This window comes from Microtus ochrogaster, unplaced genomic scaffold, assembly GCF_000317375.1.
Source record: "Microtus ochrogaster isolate Prairie Vole_2 unplaced genomic scaffold, MicOch1.0 UNK21, whole genome shotgun sequence".
Lineage (NCBI taxonomy): Eukaryota > Metazoa > Chordata > Mammalia > Rodentia > Cricetidae > Microtus > Microtus ochrogaster.
In genome coordinates, this window is record NW_004949119.1 from 2,935,291 (window position 1) to 2,944,912 (window position 9,622).

Consider the following 9,622-nt stretch of genomic DNA (forward strand, 5'->3'; position numbering starts at 1 on the left):
AAATAATCACACAGAAACTGTATTATTTGCAATACTGTTTGGCCAATAGCTTAAGCATATTTCTGGCTAACTCTTATATCTTAAATTAACCCATTTCTATTAATCGGTGTATCGCCACATGGCTGTGGCTTACTGGCAAGGTTTCGGCACATCTGTCTCCTGCGGGCAGCTACATGGCTTCTCCCTGACTCAGCCTACTCTCTCTACATAGATATCTCTTTCAGCCTGGCTATATTCTATTAAGCCATTGGCCGACAGCAGCTTCTTTATTAACCAATAAAAGCAACATGTATACAGAAGGACTTCCCACACCACTGAAAGCATTGTACCCGTGATTCAATTCTCCCATAGGGATGGGCCAGGTTTTGTGAGTTCTTCCTTCTTACAGCCTGCTTCCTAGGGTAGGGATCACATGGGGAAGAGAGGACCCTGCTTTGGAGCCTGCCAGTGCCATTCATTGTAAAGATTGTCTCCACTAGAGTCATTGGCACGAGCTGAAAATACGGATTCCGGGATTGTACACTGGCAGCAGGGACTGCAGAGTCCTTATTTTAGCAAGATCCCGGGAAAGTCTGTGCTCGCTGACAGTCCAAAGTAGTTGACTGACATGTGGCTGAAGAGTCAAAAGAAGGGTTGGAAGGGTGCCGAAAATGACTTCTACCTCCTCCCTGAAATGGGGCCAGGTCATTGGCTCCCCATGCAGATGCAGATGCAGGCCTGGGAAAGGAAGGACTTGGCCCACCCAGATGGAGTGGTGGATCTGGGTGATGGATGGTGTCCTTATCTCTAAAGTAAACTGGTGGACTGAGGGGTGAACACACGGATGGATGGTGAGCGAATGAGAGGAATGAATGACAAAGGCCTGGGAAGCGTGGCCAAGGGCTCAGCCAGAGCTTTGGAAGCGGGACCGGCGCTCGCCCCGACTGGGTTCAGGGGAGGGCAGTGCAGTGCACAGGGTAGACTCTGCCTCCTCCCAGGGGAGGTTGGAGGCCTGAACTTGCCTCTTGGGCCTGCCTGCTGGGGTTTCGGGGACAGGGGGCAATATTGCAGGCCTGGCTGAAGCTTCTCTTGCAGAAACCAGCCCAAACTCCTAGGTTGTAGCTTTCCTTTAGGCCTGCAGCAGCCTGAGTTCCAAAGACCTACTGCCCAGTGCATCCACGGCTCTCGCTCATCTTATTTTGAAGTGAGGCCTCCTGTTACTAAATACTGTGGGTTTAGGTTCCCTTGTGTTGTTCTTTTGGAAACTACAACTCCCAGACTCCTCCTGGACTATGGATACCTGTGCGCACACCTGCGCGCAGGTATGGGACATCCTTCCCAGACACCCTTGCGCTCCCCGTTAAAAGGCAGGGCCACACGAGGCTCGCTCTCTCTCGTTTGCCTTCCCTCGTGTGTCCCGCACGTCCCTCCCCGCCCTTCTGTGTTTCCCTCCCCCATTAAAGTGAACCCACGTGGGAGCCGCCGTGTCGTGTCTGTGTTTGTTCCGACGTGTGTGTCTGTCCTGTGCCCCGTGTTCAAGAAGAACACCCCTGCATTTATTTTTTTTTTTTAAGAAGAACACCTTGAGTCCTGCTTATCACTAAGGGGACTTAAAAAGATACGATTTTAGGGAGATGCTAGAGTCTGTTCCGGTGTGGAACTTCCATCTGCCTCCTTGGATCGCTAAAGCTGACCTCACTGAGGCCTCATTCCCCTCGTTATGCTGTGGAGGGAACCATCCCTGGCTCGGGCCCTGCATTTAAAACCTTGGCTGTATTTCCAGACAGAAGAGGAAGTGGTGCGGTCTGCCCAAGCAGCTAGGCACTTAGAGGGGGCTCTGGGACCTATTATCTTCCAGCAATGCAGCAAACAGAACAGAGCAGGGAGCTGTCCAGAAACCACAGACCTGTAATCTTTCCAAATCCCGAAGACGGCCGTGCACCCACAAACCCTACCCACACAGCTCCCAGATCTTTCATTCTTCTAGAGGAGGGGAGAGTCTGTTTCCCAGATCACAGCCAAAAGGGGAGGGGAAAGCAAACCTCTTCTGTTTGGTTTCCATAGATTCGACCGCGAGATTAACTGCCAAGGTCTCCATGACACACTGCATCAATCACAGGCTAAATGTCATAATGTGAACTGGGCAGGCTGTCAAGACAGGCTTCCAGATTCCAGTTACAGCTTCATACGTAAAGATTTGGACCTGAGGAAACCAGTGCCAGCTCTGAAGGCTCCTTGGCCTGTGTGAGCATCCTTCTCAGAGGAACAGAAGCCAAGCTGGGCTCCTTCACAAAGAGGACAGGTGGATGGCGTACCTAACATAGTGGAAGGAAGTAGCTGAATACCAAGAGCAAAGAGTAACTGAATTATTAGCGCTAAGCAAGAGACACTAGGGAGTAGCGGGTGCTGTGGAAAACTAAAGAGCCCTGGGACAGCAACCCGTCATCCCATGCAGGAGTGCGATCCAGATGTTTCTGCTATTGTTGAAAGATTTTATTTATTTATGGGGACGTGCATGTGTAGAGGTCACAGAACACATAATGGAAGTTGGTTCCCTTCTACCTTTTGTGTTCTGGTGACTGAACTCAGTCTGGGCTGCAAGTACCTTTACCTACTGAGCCATCTTGCTGACTCCTAATATATATTTTAAATGTTTCTCTCTCTCTCTCTCTCTCTCTCTCTCTCTCTCTCTCTCTCTCTCTCTGTGTGTGTGTGTGTGTGTGTGTGTGTGTGTGTGTGTGTGGCGTCAGAAGACAGCATATGGGCATCTATTCTCTCCTTTTACCGTGTGGGCCCTAGGGAATCAAGCTCAGGCTGCTGGGTTTGCCAGCAAGTGCTTTTACATACTGAGGCATCTAGCCAGTCCATTTCCTGATTTTTTATAAAAAGCCAGAGAGCCCCCCCCAGGGTGTTATAAAGTACTCTCATCTGTTTTGCTTTTGAAAAGGGGCATTAGTATGTAGCCCCGGTGGCCTAGAAATCACTACATAGACCATGCATACCTTGACCTTTGAGCGGTCCTTTTACCTCAGCCTCCCAAGTATTGGGATTGCAGGTATGAGCCACCATGACAAGCTTCAAGTGACAGTTCTGAAACCAAATCAAAGTCTTGTCTCCAGTCATGCGGTGGTGGCGCATGCCTTTAATCCCAGCACTCGGGAGACAGAGGCAGGAAGAGCTCTGTGAGTCTGAGACCAGCCTGGTCGACAGAGTGAGTTCCAGAAGGCTTAGAGGTGTAGGGTGAGACCCTGTCTCACGAAAGAGGAGGTCATGGTGGTCAGGAGGAAGAGACCAGAAGGTTATGAAGCAATGTGTACATTATGAGTCTGGTTTTAAATGAAGGTAACACAGGATTAACACTGGCTGTGTGCTTGTTGTAGAGCAGTGGATTATGTCTGATTTGGCCTCTCCAGTGTCTGTGATATAAGAGTACATTACATCAGCATATGGAGCAAAAGTTACCCTCATCCCATGAAGTTCTGATTTAGGGTTGTTATGTATGTGGAAGGTGTTCACCCTGAAATTGATGGTGCCTTCCTGAGGGCCCTAGAGCAACTGAGTTATCCTGTGGGCCTTGGGGCAGCAGTCAGGCCTGGCTTCTCTCAGGTCATTCTAGTCTCTTGTGCTTTCTGGAGAGCCATGGCGACTCGGGTCTGTAGAGACCCCAAAGCTGGCACAGTGTCTTTAGGAAAATGGAAGCCTGGTAAGCAAGCCCAAGATCTCAAAAGAGGGGGTGCAGGGGTGTAGCTCTGATGCTTCAGGATGAAAGGACCCCACTCCTAGGGAAACTCCTCCCTCCTCTGCCTGCACATCAGAGACCCCTTCCACTCCCACTCCTCGAGCAGAGCAAGGGCTCAGGGCTTCCCTTCAGCCCAGTCTGGAGTTAGTTGGAGCCAGTGTCCTCAAGGCAGCACCATCTTCTCTGTGACTCGACCTTCCAAGTCAGGCCAAAACTTTACCGGCCTGGTCAGTGTGAGAAAGAACTGGGCACGGTTGGATTGGCCAAACCACAAAGATCTCTAGTTTCTAGAAGTTTCTTGTCTAACAGAATAGTTTGTGATTTTGTTTTCTTTTTTTTTTTTTCTGTTGTTGTTTTCGAGACAGGGTTTCTCTGTAGCTTTGGGGCCTGTCCTGGAACTTGCTCTGTAGACCAGGCTGGCCTCGAACTCACAGAGATGTGCCCGCCTCTGTCTCCCAAGTGCTGGGATTAAAGGTGTGTGCCACCACTGCCCAGCTGAATTTTTTTTCTTTTAATCTGCCCCTGGAACTGAGAGAATTGTTTTTGATGCAAAAACACAAGTCTGAATCTCTAGGCCCCGTGAACAAAGTGGAGCCTGTCACCCCAACACTGTGGGACAGAGACAGGAGGAGCAAGAATACATGAACTGTGGGGGAAGAGAGCTGGGGCTTGCTCACTGCAGGCACAGCTCCAGGTTTAATAAGAACCTATTTCTCAAAGAACTAAGGCAAAGAGCAATAAAGCAGGATGGCCCACATGGCCTCTGGGCCATGTGCACATATCACACACACACCTCACATACATTCATGCACATATCATACACACCCCAAACACACATGCATGCACATATCACACACACATACATGCACATATCATACACACACCCCACACACATACATGCACATATCACACACACATACATGCACATATCACACACACACCCCACACATATAGATGCAATTTTTCAAACAGTCTGTCCTCCTTTCAGAGATGCCCGTGGACATTTGTGTTCCTAGGAGAGAGTCAGTTCAAATTTAAATGTGATGCAGACACATTGCTTCTCAATACCACCAGAGTTGGGTCTGGAATGTTCTCTGGAAGGAGGGAGTGAGAATGATGTTGCATAATGGCTCTGTTAGTGGAACAATGCCTACTGCCAAATTTTGGATTTGGCAGGAGTGTCCAAATATAAGTATATATATATTTTCAATTTGCCTCAAGTCTGTATGCATTTAAAATCTACCAAAAATGAGCCTAACCAGAACATAAAAAATCTGTGGATTCTTTTAAAATTAAAACTTGGATGAGAAAACCCAGGAATTTTTGTTGTTGTTGTTGCCTATAATTTAATTCTTAATGTATCAGACATAATCCAAGTTTAACAGGTTTTTTTTTTCTTTTGGATTCTGGCAAGCATGTTAACAGGAGGCAATTATGTGAAATAATATAAAATCCTTTTATTAAAAAAAAAACAGAGAAGCCTTCATTTAAGAGGAAATTTAATATCACCTCTCCAATGGCGCCGATGCCATGGGCTCATTTGATTAGCTCTTCACATGATTTGTGGTGCTTTGGGGGTAATTTATGAGCTCCTAATTGATTTTCCCAGTCTTGGTTTGGCAAAGGTGGATCTCCCCAAGATGTGAGGTGGCTGGAGGCTCACACTTAGCTTCTCTCTCCCACAAAAGAATCAGCCCAGATGGACGCTACCCTGTGACGAGGGAGATGAAGTCCACGATGCCCTGACCGGGCCAGCTGTGGCTCCTGACTCCGAGATGTGTGGGATGCTGCGGGCAGTTTCCCAAAATGACAAGCTCTTTCGAGAATCATTTCCCGCAGCGTGTCACCTCAGAACAAGAGTTGTGGGAAGAAGTGCAGAGGGTTCATGCTGAGTGCTGAGGGGCAGCTTTTTGCTTCCACTGTGAGCCTCTTCTATTTCCTATCCGGACTATTGTTCCTTCCTAGGTCTGCCTTTCAAATGTCACACGGGGAAGGCTTGGAGCCAAGGCTGTTGTTTCTGAAAACCACCACAGAAGTCTCAGAGAAATCCCAGCCCTGGCCAGACTCTTAGGAATGAGCACACGGTGGCCTCCCTCATTGTATTTCCCGGGGAACATCTGGTCTCGAAATCTCCTAGATGGGGCCTGAGTGCACCACATTAAAACATGAAGGAAAGTGAGGGTTGGCGAGGCTAAGAAAAGTGACATCCGCTAGGCATAGTGGTGTGTACCTTCAATCCCCGAGCACTTGGGAGGCAGAGGCAGGCGGATCTGTGAGTTCGAGGCCAACCTGGTCTACAGAGAAGTTACAAACAGCCAAAAGCTACACAGAGAAACCCTGTCTCACAAAACCAAAGAACAGAGCAGCCAAGTGAGAGGCCCAAGATAGGTATACCTACAGGCTCTGAGGCACACGGGATCCAGTCTCTACCGCTACCCAAGCTGTGTAACCTAGGACAAAGCACCTAATTCACTGTGCCTCAGTTTCCTCATCTGGACAATGTGGAATAGAGGAAAGGAGAGCTCCCAAAACTGTCGTGGGAGCCAGGTGCACACCTATAATCCCAGAACTAGGGAGGCTGAGGCAAGAAGATTGTCGTGTGTTTGAGGCCAGCCTGGGCTACAGCATGAGAGACACTTCAGAAAGGTCTGTGGCTGGTGACCAGCCTTGAGCCTGCGCACACTGCTCTTTTATCTGTCATGGGACAGACAGGAAGTCTATCCTCACCTGGGCCCTGATGCTCCCCTAACCCCCCTGTAACACCAGAGCTGAAACCTCCTCAGCTACGGCATCTGGCTCCATGCTGGTGAGGGCCGAGCCCACCCCTCTCATCCATAGCCTTTGCCCCTGAGGTGTCCTTAGAGCTGCCTCACCTGCTCTTGCTCTCTGGTCTCCTCCCACTTCCCACCGCCATGCCCACGGTGCCCCTCAGAAGGCCCTCGAGCCCCTCCGCTGGTAAGTAAATGTCAGAGTCCTCCACCTTGTCCACAGGTCCCATACAGGGAGAACAAGGAGGGGCCACAGAGAAACCGTCAAAGCAGCAGAAAGAACATGACATATGGGGGTTCCCCAAGGGGCTGGTGACCTCCTCACATATGACCCTCATATCCCCTTCTTGGAGTATTTTCAGCTTCTTCTTTTTTTTTTTTAAAGCATAAAATGCCCTCATTTATTTAACTTAAATTTTTTACCCCTCAAGTATTCACATTAATACATCTTATAGTACATGTGAAATATGACAACATGTGAGTTATGCAAAGTATACTATATTAAAGAGCAAGTCAAATAGCAAAGGACCTAACAATTTTGGAAATGCTACTCAATCCTCTCTTTTTCTGCTTTATTGATCTGGGCAAAGTAATAAATGCCTGGAAACAAAAGATAGAATTTGCAGTATTTCCCCAATGATAACAATGAACTTTCCCACCATGAATGAAGTAGCCCGTGCAGCCTAAGCTAATGACATAGAAAGGAGAAGCTCCTACAGTAACGACAGCAGTCCTCTGGTCTGTTATTTTCAGCTTCTTAACAGTCCTGGTAGTCCCAACAGCTCTTAAATTTCAGGCCCACCAGTGACAACTGGGGCCATGGGACAAGGGCAGTGGGATCTGAGACATAGGCTATCCTCTCCTCGCCTGCTGTCTAAGCTGGGTGGCTCTGTGTCTCCATCACCCAGCCTTCCATCTCTACTGGAGTGTTTCCACCCCAACCCTGCGTGCCCTCAAGAGTGGGAAGTCCTCAAAGAGTATCTCATTTTGGGGGTGGCTTACACTCACCAGGACACCAGAGGCTTGAGTGCTGGTTTGTAAACACTGCCCTACACGTGATCCAAGGGAATCGGGCGCCTTTGTTTCCCCTTGCTCCCTAACTCTAACCAGCTAGATGGACACAGGTAGAATATAAAATATAACACAGAGCATCCAATACCACAGACAGGGCCTAAGAACCTTAACACACTCAGCTGTCTCCTAGAAATAGTTACAGAACCAGAAATTCAGATTTAAAGGTCATGAAAGAGAAAGGAATTCAATGGTGTCTCTAGAGAATGCAGGGATAACAAGAGGCCTTTCATCCCCAAAGGATGTTCTCCACAGCTCCAGAAATTGTGCAAGTAAAGTCTCCCACAGTCATTTTCTCAGAGGACACTTGGCCAAATCCCAGAGGCAATAGGTTTCCCATTCAAAGCCCTTACCTGGGTGCCGGGTGCCTGGTGCCTGGCTGAGTCGAGAGGTCCTGGTCTGTATGCGTGGCAGCTTTACACAGAACCTCCAGACTGGCTCAGAGGGCCTATTTTTAGGGTCAGATCTGCTGACACTGACCATGCATGCTGTCCAGTCTGAGAGGAGACCTGTGGCATTTGTTTGCAAAATGATTTGCCAAGTGTGACCTGAAACCCTTGACTTAAGCAGTCTGGTATCAGGAGGCCCACATGCTTGTATCTGGTCCAGCCATAGGTACAGGACATGTGGCCATCAGGGTGGTGATGGATGGGAATTTCCCAACTTTTTTTTTCTTGGGCTGGATAAGGCCAGGTGTCCACGGCCCTGCCACGGACTCTGTCTCAGAGCGGCGGGGATGGGGGAGGTTTGCCTGCTGGCATGGAGCCTGCAGGAGGTCTCAGTGTCCACAGCATGAAGAACTCCACGGCAGTCTTCTCTGAGAGTTTGGAGAGCTATCTCTTGGGGGATGAATGAGATGAATCTCACACCACGGAGAGTGATCAATGAGACCTTGAGAAACAGTCCCAGTGGGCAAACACTGTAATGTACGATTTTCTGCAAAACTCCGCCAAGTCCCCAACCTTTCCTGGCTTCAGTGAGGATAGTGGTCACAAGCCTACCCTCATAGAATTGTGATCACGGAAGGAGATAAAGTATAAAAAACACTTAGCAAGTACCTGGCACGTGATGACACATAGAACATTCTAGATGCTATTGGTGTTACAAATTTCTTCCCAATGCAACATTTCCAAGTCCTTTTTCTTATCTCTCCCTCCTACTTCTTTGGGCTCAGTCTTGCTTTTTTCCAGTATGTCCTCCACCCTCATCAAGTCCCTCCATGGAGGCCTCCTCTTCAGTATCAAAGGCCAGAGTCCCATGCAGTTCCTTTAGTCTTCTGGTAGAGTTAGGGCTGCAGTTCCTCACAACAAATGACCCATCCTTGTCACCCGTTTCGGGTGTGTGGAGAGATTAGTTAATGGACCCTTTAGTTAATGAGGTCCTTATACTGTTGTCAGAGGTTTGTTCAGTAAACCTTCCTTAAACACAGCAGGGCTACCTACCGCTGCTGTAACTCTCGGTGAGTATTTTTTTTTATTTTATTTATTATGTATATAGTGTTCTGGGTACAAGATCTTATTATAGATGGTTGTGAGCCATCATGTGGTTGCTGGGAATTGAACTCAGGACCTCCGGAACAACAGTCAGTTCTCTTAACCTCTGAGCCATCTCTCCAGCCCTCTCGGTGAGTATTAATGCTAGTCATACCCACTGCAAAGCTTCTTAGTACTGTAACTTTTATTGATCTCTTGGTAGAAAGAAGAGTTGTAAAGGAAAGAGACCTGAAAGTACAGCAAGGTCCGAATGTGCCCTAGAGTCAGAACAACGGGGTCCTGTACAGGCCCTTCTGTTGTTACCCTAAGAAATGAGAAAGTCAGAGATGCTAGGATTGAAAGGATCTAGGTAAAAGACTTCACTGCAGGAAGGCTTGAGGGGGAAGCTCAGGTTCCGGCCTGAGATAGGGCTGAATTGGCAAGAGAGGCCTCTGAAAATATGGAGCCAGCAGTTTGTTTATTTATTTTATTTTTTTGGTTTTTCGAGACAGGGTTTCTCTGTGGCTTTGGAGCCTGTCCTGGCTCTGTAGACCAGGCTGGTCTCGAACTCACAGAGATCCGCCTGCCTCTGC